The following is a 13,363-nucleotide window of genomic DNA, read 5'->3' on the forward strand; positions in this document are numbered from 1 at the left end:
GTCTAATTTTTGGAGTGTTTACATTCTCTCGAGGGTTAAACGCGTCTTCAATTTGTTCGAATTGTTCAAGGCTTATATTTTGATCTTCTTCATGTATGTATTTATTGATGTCTGAATTAATATCTCCAGGATTTCCGAAAAATGACTCCTTATCTTCATATTTAATTCGATGCGTGACAGGGCATCAGCGTTGGTGTTCCTTCTTATAATGAACTGTGTAATCAAACTCTTCCAATTTTAGTGGCCAATTTGGTTCTTTCATATTAAACAAGTATCGTAGAGGTGTGTGATCGGTAATTATTACAAATTTTCGGCCAAATAAATAGGATCGGAAATATTTTGTTGACCACACGATTGCTAATAATTCTTTCTCTATGGTTGAGTAATTGCTTTCAGCCGGGTCCAGTGTCCTAGAGGCAAAGGCTATGGGCAGATCACTACCAATTTTTCCTTGGCTAAGAGCCACTCCTATAGAAACATTCGAGGCGTCCGTTGTCAATATAAAAAGTTTTTCGAAATCTGGATATTGAAGTATGCGATCATTGCACAAGATATTTTTACATAGATCGAAGCTTCTAGACATTCTAGCGTGTGTTCGATGTTCGCTCCTTTCTTTAGGCAATTTGTGAATGGCTTGGTAAGTTTTGCAAATCCACTAATAAATCTTCTATAGTATTCTAGAAGACCTAGAAAGGATTTTATGTTTTTTGCTGATTTCGGTACAGGAAATTTCTGGATTGCAATAATTTTCTTGGGATTCGGTTTAATTCCGTTTTTTGTTATTATGTGACCCAAAAATTCCACTTCGGTTCGTAGGAATTCCGTTTTATCTAGTCGAATTTCTAGACTAGCTTGTCACAGTCTTTGGAAAACAAGTTTAAGATGTTTGAAGTGTTCTTCTAAGGATGACAAAAATACTATGAAGTCGTCCATATATACGAGACAAACCTTTCCCTGTACATCAAGCAAAACATTATCCATGACGCGCTGGAATGTCGCAGGGGCATTTTTCAATCCAAAAGGCATTCTAGTAAACTCAAAATTGCCATTCTCAACACTAAAAGCTATTTTTTCAATTGATTCCGTATCCATTTCGATTTGATGAAAAGCAGATGAAAGATCGATAGTTAAAAAATAATTACATAGTCCCAATTTATCATATCATTTTTACTGGGCAATGGATAGCGGTCGTCTATCGTTTTCTCATTTACCTTGCGAAAGTCACAAACAATCCTCCATTTATGCTTGCCATTGGCATCAGGTTTCTTCGAGACTATCCAAATGGTACTGCTCCAAGGGCTGTGGCTGTGTCTAATGATTCCGTCGTCTATATAATTTAGTGTATACAACCAATTCGTCTGTTGTTCTTACATAATGTTTGATTTTATTGGTGAATGTTAACTTTTTGCTTTCATGAGGGAAAATATCTTGATATGCTTTACAAATCTGCTATATTTTTCGTTTGAATTTAAATGTTCACAACGAATTATTTTGGTAATGTCGCATTTACTGAATTGTTCTTTAAATTTTCTTTATGAAAGTCCGGAAAAGATAAAACATTTAGCGGTTGTGAGAAATTTGACGTTATATTTTTCTCAGTGTAATAAAAACTTCTGTTTGCGCAAAACCGTTTTTTGCAGTAGTAAGTGTTTCTGGAAAATAGAGACCTTCAATGACTTGCTCGGGAATAATAACATCATTGTTTTGTGTTACTGGAATTCTTACGTAAACAATTTCGTGTGCGTTGACAGTAATACAATATATTTCGTTTTGTGGTTGTCTAAATAATGTTGGCATATTAGTTTTATTATTCCTTAATTGTTTATTGACAAGATCGATAGAAAAATTAAACCGTTTTAGGTCGTTTAATCCTATTATACCGTCAAAAAATGTATGAAAGTCAAAAAGAATAAAAGATAGGTTGGTATTAGCCTTTAATTCTGGTAAAGCCGAAATATCTACTCTAAATCTCTGCTTTAATAATAGTTGGGAAATGATACATTTTTTGATAATAACATTTTTCTGCAATGGAAGGTCGAATAATCGAGTGAAAGCAGCATTAATTAAAAGTTTAATTGCGGGTTCTTTAATCTGGATATACGGTAAACTATTATTAATTTTGTTATACATTTCTAATGTCATCTCGTTGAGCCGCATTGGCTGGTTATTGTAAAATTTTGAGAGATTTGGTTTTCGATTTCAGGGTGTTCGTCAAAATTTTGAGTGTCATTAAAGTATTCAATTTGATTTGAAAATTCAATTTCAGAGTATTCCTCTTGGTTAATATTTTCATTTTGAAATACCGCAGAAGTTGCGAAATAAAATTTCTAGGACCAGTAGGTTTGAAATGGTTAATTTGGTTATTTTGACGTGGTATGGTATAGTTTCTTCTTGTTGACATAGGTTCAGGTTTACTGTTAGGTACCTGACCTGTCGCTTTAAATACGTTTCCAGGTGGGCCAAAAACTTGCCTATTTGTAGGAAAATTTCTTGGAACTTCGCGTGGTTGAGGCATATTAATTGTACCTCTGGGAAAATTATTAGTTTGAGGAATAAACTGATTTTGATCATGCCTAATTATAAAATTTTGGTTATGGTGATGGTTGTTTTGAAAACAATTTGTGGGGCGAATCGGTTGTACATAATTAAAATTTTGGTTACTAAAATACTTTGGATTTTGTGAAAATTGTTTAACGGGTTTGATAGAAGAATTAGGCAAAATTTTTGATTGAATTGGAGTTCTAAAGATATTTTGTGTATATTGAAAATTTAGCTAATTCTATACAGCTTGAATTTTTAAGTCTTATAATACTTTGTATTTGTCCTGGCAATCCTCTAATAAACGTCCTTAAACAAATTTCTTCGTAATGTCATAAATGAATTACTTTGCTTGCATAGTATAGGCAGGAAATGCGTAATTTTTTGAGCAAGGATACTTCTTAAAATTCGTAACCTTTTCCCAAAATCTACAGAATGTTCATTTTTAAAGGGGGTGGCCATAAACAAATCCTGTTCTAAACATTCTAAGTTTCGTCTATCGCCAAAACAATTTAACAAAGCTACTTTAATGTGGTCCTATGTTACTAACTCCATTCTACAGCCTACTACAAATATTGTTTTAAAATTTCGTCGTTTCCTTGGCTATATGTATCAAAAAGGAAATCTCCAGCTGATAGAAAACTATTTAAAGTGTTGAGATCACCATTATATGGCAGAATACTATCTATAAACATTTTTAACAAAGTCTAATTTACACTTGAATTTGAAGAATGATTAGAATTCATTTTTAAATTGATTTGACTATTCTCTAGTTTCTTTTCCACTAAATTTAACGAAGTAAAGAACGCACTTAAATTGTCGACGTCTTTATCCCCATTCATAAATTTTATTGATTTTGAAATTTCTTGAAATTGAACTTAAAAACTAAGAATCCTAAAATTATTTCCACCGTCCTAACCAGGGAAGATGAAAGGAGAACAATATGAATTTTGGGCACTAACCTTGATTTCTCTTAGTCGTCAGCCTATTCCTCCTGTTGGAAACTTCCATGCGTAGCGCTACTTGCGAGGGTGATTTCTTGCCTTCTTTGCCCTCAGTCGAACTCAATCATGTTGGGTCTGTCAGACAGTCTATCGCTAGTTCGTTTTGGAGTCTAAGGGTTGAAATTAACGTTTCACGATCAAATCGTCCCGATGACGTGGCTTTGACCGAAAACTACCCCAAATCGTCGCGACTGCGCCAGTTAAGGTTTTCAAACGACGGGTCTCGTTTTTAAAAACACTTTTTATTCTTTTACAAACAGAGCTTCAAGCTTTAGATTAAACCGTTACAAGGAGAATTCTTCACAAAGTATATTGTTCCATATTTATAAAGTTTTTATGCGAACGTCGCGTCGCAGATACTGGGAATACTGAAGCTAGCATTTCCTGTTAGTCATCAGCATATTCTGTCAAATAATTAACATGTTCAGTAAACTTTTTAAGTCACTCGTTCGTTAAACACTCGTTCCGCTACGCTCCGCTCGTGTCAAATAACATCATGAATCAAGTGCCGTTTACCGCACTTGTTGCATAATATACTTTTTCTACTAATACCTAGTTATACACCGATCTAGCATGCGAAAAGTGTTATTTTGCGGGTTATTTCCGTACGGGTTTGTGAGCAATCGGATGTTTTCTGAGATTTTACCGCAGAGCTTGAATTTTGTCAATGTCATTTGTGTCGGTCATGTCAGTGAAAGTATTCGTGTTTTTTTTTGAAAAAATATACCCAAAACTTAACGGTCGCAGAAAAAGTATAGTATGCAACACGTTTGATAAATTTTTTTCTCACTCGTGACTCAAATGTCGTTTACCACACTTGTTGCATAATATACTATTAACAACTGCCCAGCCTTAATTAAAATTCAGCATTGTTATTTAAAGAATCTTTTTTCCGGAAAAACGAAATGCATCGACGAGGGAAGCGTAGTTTTAGGACTGAAACTTTATGCCAACATCGACCGCAAAATTTTCCAACCGGAGTAGAAGAGAGAGAACTTTCTAAACTATTTCCTCCTGGATTTATAACCGGCTATTTATTAACGATCATACGAGCGGTCTATGAAATACGGTGCGAACCACCGATGGCTTTTTCCAGAAATTTTCCGCTTTCCAATTGAGAAAGACGGAGTCAAGCTGGCAACGCCAACGTGGCAATTAAAATTGTATAATTTACCCGAAACTGCATATATAAGGCGAATCATAAACAATGGGCAAATAATTTCTATACTGAAGATACTCAGCATTAAAATACAGTGAAAGGAAAAAGATTGCATAATTTTAAAAACTTAAAAAAAAATTAATTATAGATATTTTTTAGCAAACCATTATTTATGATACGTCTCTTTTATGTGTGAAAATTCACTTTTAATTCTAAATATGCAGCTTTTTTGTTTAGGACAAGGAGATAATTATTATTTTTAAAATTGCGTTGTAAAATTTTTTATGTGCAGTAAGTTTGCTTGTTTTTACATTAACATAAATAAGTTAACACCAGAAGAAGCATCCCAAATCGTCGATTTAATTGGAGATGGGTGTTCACAGCAAAATGTGGCTGAAGATACTAGAAACAACCAGTCTACCGTTTCTAGACTATTAAGAAGATGTAGACAAATTAGAAGTTACAACAGAAGACCAGCTCCAGGACGTCCCAGGTGCGCCAACCTTGTAGATGCCTATTTACGTTTGCTGAATTTGAATATACGTTATGTTACGGCCGGGTAGCCGCAAACTGCTCGCCGCAGAGTCAATAAGGTTCAGATATCTGTAAATTCAGCTAAAAATAAATTCAGGGAATTCAAAATAAAAGCCCGAATGCCTGTTACTGCTAGCTTATTAACCAAGGCACATAGTTTCGCACGTTTATAGTTAGCAAGAGAACATTTTCATTGGGATATTAACGACTGATGAGTCAAAAGAATTCACTTTTCGGATCTGACGTACACCAGTTTACAAAAGTGCAGTGGAGCAATTAGGTATAATTTGAGGAGACAAGGCTACACAGAGTAGGTAGTCTTTCGCAGGGGATCTTTAATAGCTGATAGGTATGCAAGAGAGGTTCTGGAGGAAAATGTAGTGCTGTTTGTTCTAATTATGGTCAATAAATCCTTCCTTACTTAAGATAATGCTCACTCACACCTTGTTAGAATCACGTAGGAATAGCTACAAAATATTGACATTCAAATTTAAGCTTGGCCAGCTGTTAGTCCAGATCTAAATTCATTCAAACATCTTTGGGACTATCTAGAAACGCATAACGCGCTAGTAATATTACATCCTTCAAGAGCTTATAAATGCTTTAAAAAAAGAATGGGAAAATTTAAGTTTAGAGTACATAAGAGATAATGAAATTTCCACGGGGAATGAGAGATGTCATTAGAGTCAGAGGTGGCAATACCAGATACTGAATTGCTAACATTATATTTAGAATTTGTTTTTTTTTTTTCAATAAATGTTATTTTAAATATTTAACCATTATTTAATATTCCTAAGTTCTCTTCCCATTTTAAATAGATTTAAATACTAACAAGAGAAATGGTTAGGAATATTTCATTTATGCGATACTTTTCGTGACGAAATTTTTCCAATTTTTAATTTTACTCTGAATTTTCTCATTTTCTTTATCTGTCGAGTTATCGCAGAAACTCGATGAAAATCGAAAAGAATGTTTTTTATTCTAGAAAAAGTACTTCTGCTTAGACAGCTTGTTGTTTTTGGACTTATTTCTATTTGGAAAGTTGAAGGTATTTTTCTGATTTTTTAAATAAATATTATTTATAAAACCCCTTACGCTTGTTCCTAGATCTCTCAAAAGCGTATGACACTGTGAGCAATGACATACTTACCTCTCTCATATTCCATACATATGCATGTATGTTTGGAAAAAGAGGACTTGCTCGAAGGTGAATAGAATCGCACCTTTCAAGAAGAAAACAGCAAGTTGTAATGGGCAGAGGTAGAAACCGGTAATCAGAAATCAAAAATATTGAAGCAGGAATATCTGGTTCACCAAGAATAAGCTAATTATTAATAAGACCAAGACTGCTGCAACATACAACAACATGCAACATGTCTAATACAAGATGTGGTGTTCTTGTGTTTGGAAATTGTAAAGATATAGAAAAGAGAGCCTTACGAATTATACTGCAGTTAAACTTCGAGAGTAACGTGAAAAAAAAAAAACAATCCTATACTGTTCTTTCTTAAAAACAAAAACCTGTTTGAATATGACGAGTCTCAGGAAGTGTACACGAACCATGAACGATATATATGCGGAACACATTTACTATGACCGAGAAGGGTGCTTCTGATATATAGGCCTACAACTAAACGAGACCGCATAAGTCACTCGTAAATTGCCATAGTTGTGAGTGCGGTGACAGGGGTTGTGGTAACCATGTAAGGTGGAAGAAAATAATTACCAAAAAGACCAATTATTGGCCTGTGAGATTAAAATTGTCATAGTCTTATTAAAAATAGTAAATTTGAAATATTAAATAAACTAACTGTTGTCAATTAATATATACATATATATATATATATATATATATATATATATATATATATATATATATATATATATATATATATATATATATATATATATATATATATATATATATATATATATATATATATATATATATATATATATATATATATATATATATATATATATATATATATATACGAGAACGCAAAAATTAGTGTTAATGGCACTCGAACGGCCAAATATTGAGACACTATCTTTTTCCTCTGAAAGTAGCTTTGATATCTCGGAAAAGATCCCAGAAGAGTTTCGTAAGGAAGTAAGAGAAATTAAAGTGGACTCCTCTTCAGGTATGAATGGTATGCCTTAAAATTAAGTTGTTTATTTTTTACTATTATTTAGTTTATTTAGTTTAATATAGTTTGTTCTTTGTTCTCACACTAATCTCCTACTACAAAGTAAATTTTAGTGCGCTGCGGAGTAGGATACAAAATTCTAAGCTATATTATTAGGAAACTGTAATTCTATTGCATTTAAGCGGCAGCAGGCGGCTCTAGCCTGCTGAGATTTGTTGGACAAGGATATTATTAAAATTCAATACTTTTTTAATTTTTCAAAGAAACTTCCACGGGCTACTGTAATACTTTTTATTAAACTTCTGGATTCCTCCTGCGTCGGTTTTTGTTGAGTTGAACTAGCTAAGTAGTTTCAGTTAAGCTCTGAAGAAGTCAACAAGATGATTGGCCAAACGTTAGCTAGTTCGACTCAACAAAAACCGACGCAAGAGGAATCCAGAAGTTTAATAAAATGTAAAATTCAATACTTTTTGTCAGTCAGTACAAAATTTAGTCTATTAAATACAACTATCGTTAAAAGTAATAACTAAATAATATCCAGTTTTTTTAAAAATAAACAGGGTATTCATTTCATGACTAAACGTTCCTAAATGTGTATCCGGAAATAACTACTTTAAGAAATGATTCTACATGAATAAATAAAAAAATTCACATGAACATATTCCGAAAATGAATTTTCAAGACACAGGATGGCAAACTTAGAAAAAAGGATGTTTAATAAATATCTTGTGTTAAAATTTGGGAGCGTTGTTTGTTGTCACAAGAGTCTTAGTTGAAATTAATGAAACTTCGTGTTCGTTTTTATTGCATGTCCCTAATTGGAACAAATCTAATCACAGCACAGGAGCATATGGTGTTTACAAAGTAACCAAAAGTTGTGTTAAATAATATTTATTAAAAACGGAAAAAAAATGACACCTATATATACCCATGTTCATATTAAAAAGAAATCTTATTTTTTAATGCAGAATAACCATTTACATTATTCGAAAGCTATTTGAATTAATTTTATTTTCTTTTTGAAATAAATGGGACATTAAAACTAATAACTTCACTTTAATTAGCTAGTTTAGCATTGATTAGACTGAAACCCACTAAGCAATATATAAATCGCATTTTGTTGAAAATCGTTAAGTGATATTTAATTAATTTTCACAGAGACTTCCACAGGCTACTGTAATGCTTTTTACAAAACTTCTGGATTCCTCCTGCGTCGGTTTTTGCTTAGTCAAAATTGCTGACGTGTCGTCAACCATCCTGTTGGCTTCTTCAGTTTCAGTCAAGCTCTGAAGAAGCCAACAGGATGGTTGGCGAAACGTCAGCAATTTCGACTAAGCAAAAACCGACGCAGGAGGAATCCATTAGTTTTGTAAAAATGCATATTCAATTTTAAAAATTTAGAGATTTTATGGAGAAAGGACATGTTTATAGATATGATTGTATTGAAATTATATTATCATTTTAGATAATTTCGAATTGTCATCGAACTCAGATGAAGACCCCACATATTATCCGTCATACTCAAATTCCGAAGACGAACTTGTAAGATTGTCATTTCATTTTTGTCAACTTTTAAAAATTTTGAAAATGTTATCCTTTACGCCTTAACACTTAACATTTATTATCTATTTCCAGGAACCAAGATCCAAATATATCGACTCATTAGATAAAGTTACTGATTTGCAATATTCTTTAGTTTCGGTAATATATGGTTTACAATTTAAATTACAATTCAAAAATTGAATTATTTATTCTAGACATCTCCCGATGCTAAACAGTCCTGTTCAAGTAACTTATTGTTAACATCACCTAAGGTAAATATAAACCGAATGATTAGTTTTGAAAGACAGTCGCAACAATATCAACATTAAATGCCATTTCATTTCAACGTTTTAAAATTAAATAAATAAAAATAATAAATATAAATAAAAGATTAAGCATTTTGCTGTGTAGCAAAAACGTTGAACTTCTAATACTTATTTTTCTTTGCATAACTTCTGGTTCTAAATAAATGATATTTTGTCATCAATTGTTGATTAAAATAGTTTATTATTATAGTTATTTATTGAAATATTAAGTTTAGAGCGAGGTTTGAGCTCCCATAGTCTAAAAATTTTAAATGAAACAATCAAAAAACAAAAAAAAATAGTGTAAATGCTTATATTTTATCGCGAAAGCAAAATTATTCCAAATTTCGACTACGACATGAACTAAAAATTGTTGAATAATTGTTGTATTGTTAAATATTTATAACATATTTTGTTCATTTCATTTCTACTTTTTAGGATAAGAAAGAAGTGAACTCAGTAATTTCCAGTCCTGCAACTGAAAACGTTTTCCATTCTGCAAACAAAACTATAAGAAAAAATAAAATAACTCGATTTCCAGATTTCTGCTTTTATTGTGAAACTGATGTGTTGAATTTTGCTCGACATATTTTCCGAAATCATTCGCAGGAAATTGAAGTGCAAAAAATACTTACGTTGAAGCCAAAAACTATCGAAAAGAAAAGACTTATTGCATCTTTAAGAAAGAGAGGAAATCACATTAAAAACTGTCATTCTATGGTTAAGCCTGTTCACAGAACTTATGTTGACACGTCTGAAGGAAGCTACGCTGCATGTAAATAATGCTATGGCCATTATTCACGTAAATTGCTTTGGAGACATATAAAAAGTTGTCCAGAGAAAAAAGAATCATCTAGTAATGAACACAATTTCCTTCTTTCTAAGAGAATTATTAATTCTGATTTAATAGCAAAAGTATTTCCACGCATGAGATGTGACAAAATATCTTTTATTGCAAAAAAAGATTGTCTTATTTGCGCCTTTGGAGAAAGATATTTAAATACTCATAGAGAACAACATCATGTCAATATTTGCTCACGGAAAATGAGGGAATTGTCAAAGGTCATAATTGAGTCAAAAAAAATCAATCCAAAAATTAATAATTTGTATGATTTTTTGCATCCTCAGAATTATGATGTTGTTGTTCAAAGTGTCAAAATTATTGCGAAATATGATGCACACAATGATATTTACATATCTCCCACTTTCGCTATGAATATCTCTACAAGTTTAAAAGATTGTTGTGATATCGCAATATTAAATTTTATAAAGCGAAAATATTGCTACCCGAACGTTAGTGCTGCAGAGGCTGAAGCAAATGTTAGTATGTTCAAGAGATTATTGGAAAGCGCTTGGAAACATGAAATGTCTATCCAAGCTGCTAGAGACTTGAATACTAAAACTTGGAATAAGACAACAATAATACCTTTAGCGTCTGATCTAAAATTACTTAAAACATATCTCATTGAAAAGGGCAACGAAGCTGAAAAAAAATTGAAAGAGGGTTCCAATAGTCTAAAAAATTACACCGTTTTAATGGAAACAGTGTTTTGCCGGTTATTGCTTCTTAATAGAAAAAAGGTAGGTGAATTGCAGAGAATGAAGCTGAATTCTTATACATTATCTGATGAAAAAAATAACCACAGTTACGAAGAATTTTCGGACGCCATTACAACTTCCGAAAAAATTCTTTTGAAAAGTTTTAAACGCATAGTGATAAGAGGGAAAAGGAGAAGAGGGGTTCCCGTTCTATTTAGCAGAGATATTCAAAGCCATATGGATTTTCTGATTGAAAAACGACAACAATTTCAAAAAAAAAAAAAATTATTTTTGTTTGCGCAGACTCATTCAGACCAGCCTATAGTAGGGTATAAGGTACTACAAACACACGCAAGAATATGTGGAGCAAGAGACCCACGAGCTTTAACTTCTACGAAATTAAGGAAACATTTGGCCACATTATCACAGGTCTTTAATATGTCACAAAACGAAATTGAACAGTTGGCAACGTTTATGGGCCACATTTTAAATGTACATAGTCAAAATTATAGACTTCCAGATGACATTTTTCAAACTGCAAAAATTGCGAAACTGTTACTTCTCATGGAAGATGGCCAAGCGGGAAAGTACAAAGGAAAGACATTGGAAGAAATTAACTTAAATTTAGAACAAGAATTAAACCCAGAAAACGTATACGAAACTGACCAACAGTTTGCAATCGAAGATGAAATTGATGAGCATCCCACTCTTGCAGACAAAAATGAGACATTAAATCAAACAAACAAAAAAAAGGAACTTGCACATTCCAAAAAAGATAGCGTGACAATAAAAAAACGAGAACTGATTCCATGGACAGCGGAACAAAAAAAAGTTGTAAAAGATTTTTTTAAAAACCACATACAAACAAACAAACCACCAAAGAAAGTGGAATGTGAGATGTTAATAAGCAGTCATTCAGATTTATTGGAAAATAAATCCTGGTTGAAAATTAAGGTGTTTGTCCAAAATATATATACAAAAAAAATGGAAAACGTTATTTAGGTATCAAAATCATCAATCGATAAAATTGAAGATATGTGGCACTAATGACCTTCAACTTCAATTTTTTCTTTAAATTTTGTATTTTCAGTTTTTATTACAGTTTTGGATATTGCCAAAATAGACATATCCTAATCTGTTTTTCTTTTTACCATACACATGTGTGTCAACATTTTTTTGAATTTTTGTATATATTATTATTATTATGATAATAAAGTTTGTCTTAGTTTTAATAAATTATTTTTTATGAAGCTATTATAATATCAGAACCTATTAAACTAACTAAAAAATGGATGAAACAAATTATCTGCGTTAAATAATTGAAGTTCTATTATCCTGAATCTATTACTTTAATTATGAATTCAATGTTACCGCAGTACTCATGTTTACTTATGCGCGCTTGGAATCCTATAACTGACATCCAGATAATCTAAACACTGGAAATTCACTGGACTTGCCAAGGTCATAAGGCTCAATTATCTATTACATGTGATACATAAATTAAGAGACTCAATTAGATAATAGCAAAAATAAAAAAGTTGATTCGTCACATTAAACCTATAAGCCCCTTGAACTCTACCTACTACCCATGTATTATTTGCATTTTCTTAGAAAATTCGAACTAAATACCCAAGTACAAACGAGTTCATTAAAATACCGAAAGAGAGGCAGTTCCATGTGTATATCTCTGATAATTAGGAATACCTAAATTCGGTACGAGGTATGAGATGTGGCAACCATGTCGGAAGCCGAAAAGATATTGCAATAGATTTGCATATTCTCCAGACGCACAAATGACGTTGCTATTTACTGTATATTGAGGACGTCGAAAGAGTAGTAAAATGAAATGACGCAGAATAGTAGTGCATTGTAAAATTTAAAATTTTGAAGCAACCAAACTGAATATTTTCATGTACTCTGGACTTTTGAGATCAGAAAGATCCACTGCTCATATGCATAGCGTGATTTATTGATATACTTTGCTGGACGCCGAATAGCAGCAGAATTGAAAGATGCAGAAAAGATAGCAGGATGTATATATATATATATATATATATATATATATATATATATATATATATATATATATATATATATATATATATATATATATATATATATATTCTCACGTATTGATTCACGGATGGAAAAATGTGATGACACTATACTCCGGGATATCATCCGTTCGCTCGTTGAACTCCGACTGGAATCCTGCATCCAACTGGAATCCTGCAAATCCTGCATCCGACTGGAATCCTGCAGACGTTTCGCCAAAATCTCACTTGGCATCTTCAATGCTCGCGCTCCGAGTGTTCGAAGTGTTTTCGGATATATATATATAGTGTCATCATATATATATATATATATATATATATATATATATATATATATATATATATATATATATATAGTGTCATCATATATATATATATATATATATATATATATATATATATATATATATATATATATATATATATATATATATATATATATATATATATATATATATATATATATATATATATATATATATATATATATATATATATATATATATATATATATGTACATCCCGCTATCTTCCGAGCG

General features: G+C 31.8%; 1 protein-coding gene across 6 annotated transcripts in view; it reads right to left on the reverse strand.

Annotated features, from left to right (window-relative positions):
• The window catches only part of LOC132707988 (uncharacterized), a 511,366-nt gene that overhangs the window by 141,805 nt on the left and 356,198 nt on the right, over positions 1-13,363 (reverse strand). For 2 of the 6 annotated variants that reach the window (XM_060680047.1, XM_060680042.1), the window contains exon 2: positions 3,501-3,652. The exons of the other annotated variants lie outside the window; for them this stretch is intronic. The gene's annotated coding sequence lies outside the window, so the exon portion shown is untranslated. The remainder of the gene's footprint in view (positions 1-3,500; positions 3,653-13,363) is intronic. 6 annotated transcript variants of the gene reach the window in all.

The sequence above is a fragment of the Cylas formicarius genome, unplaced genomic scaffold, assembly GCF_029955315.1.
Source record: "Cylas formicarius isolate icCylForm1 unplaced genomic scaffold, icCylForm1.1 PGA_scaffold_10__41_contigs__length_53128322, whole genome shotgun sequence".
In the NCBI taxonomy this organism is placed as follows: domain Eukaryota; kingdom Metazoa; phylum Arthropoda; class Insecta; order Coleoptera; family Brentidae; genus Cylas; species Cylas formicarius.